Consider the following 1,602-nt stretch of genomic DNA (forward strand, 5'->3'; position numbering starts at 1 on the left):
GTACTTAAAAGTGCATTTTTATCATGGTTTTATATCATCATTTTGCACTTGAAGTATCAATAACTCCTTAACTAAAATATGTTTTATAATAATGTATCTAACAATATAAGATACCTATAATTTGTGGTAAATGTATATTTTTAATGCAGGTCTATCACATAAATGAAAGCATTGATTGATGACTTGAAGAACTTAAATTGCATGGATAAAGAGATGGTCAAACTTAGAGAAGAGATGTCGGTGCAATCCAAACCGGAACACTGTTCGGTAATTGGGTCATATCTAGAGCTACAGATCTCAGATTTAGGTCCAATTTATATGGATGGAAAGGTAAGACATAGGCCTACAACTTTCATATGGAGCCCAAGATCTAAAAAGGCAATTATCAAGTCCAAATTGTAGCAACAACAAAGAAGCCCGAATCTGTCTTCCAGCCCGAGCACTGTTCGGTATTTTGGCCATATCTGGAGTTCTAGAAGTCCAAATGAGCTGAAGTTTTTACACAAGAAAGCTGAGACAATTGCCTACAACTTTCATGTTTGCAACTGGCTCCAGTTTTGACGTTATCAATGACGTTTTGGGCAGACAAGAGAAGATAAGGATTGTCACCAAGTCAAAAGTTGGTCACCCACTTATCAATTAGTCATCAAATCAATAGTTCCCATTTTTGGCCTATAAAAGGAGGCATTTGCCATGCATTTAGGCATCTTGGTTTCCAGATCAAGATCATGCTCTTCCTTTCTCTCTTTGTATTTTTTATGCTTTGTTTTCATTAATATTAAGTTTATGCCTTTCATTTCCTTTCCTTTACTTAGTTAACTTTTATGTTCTTATTTTGTTTATCTATTTTGCTTTCTTTCATTATGTCTAGCTAAGTTAATTATGTCAAGGTGAAAAGGTTACACTAATGGTGTAAGAATAAGTATAATGTAAACTTAATATGGACTTTAATGTTTGATACTAACATGTTTTATATTTGTTATCTTGTTCACTCTTTAATACTTTGCTTGTTAAATGACTAATCTTGATTTATGTTGTATAACACTTGGTACAACAAATGCTTGGCACTTTCATAGCCCATAATGTATGGTATAACCGACACCTGAGCTATGAAAGGAACTTGATTTATTGTTAACATAAGTTATAATCATGAATGCTTGACGAGATTTACAAGTATTAGCATTAATTGAATAAGATGACTAATGTAATCATGTTAACAATATATAATCTGATTGGAACCTCCTTTGTGTGTGGTTTCCAATTCAATAATAAGAGTTTATACTATACTTGTTTGATATACCATTAGTGGAACCTCTAACCTTGACATTTGTTATTATCATTGTTTAATCGTTACATTAATATTCCATCTCAAAGTTCTCATCTTCTTCTTCTTCTTCTCCTTCTTTTTCTTTATTATTATTATTATTATTATTATTATTATTATTATTATTAGTACTACTACTACTACTACTACTACTACTACTACTACTACTACTACTACTACTACTACTACTACTACTACTACTACTACTACTACTACTACTACTACTACTACTACTACTACTACTACTACTACTACTACTACTACTACTACTACTACTA

Source organism: Populus euphratica, unplaced genomic scaffold (genome assembly GCF_000495115.2).
Source record: "Populus euphratica unplaced genomic scaffold, PopEup_1.0 scaffold1117.1, whole genome shotgun sequence".
Taxonomy (NCBI): Eukaryota; Viridiplantae; Streptophyta; class Magnoliopsida; order Malpighiales; family Salicaceae; genus Populus; species Populus euphratica.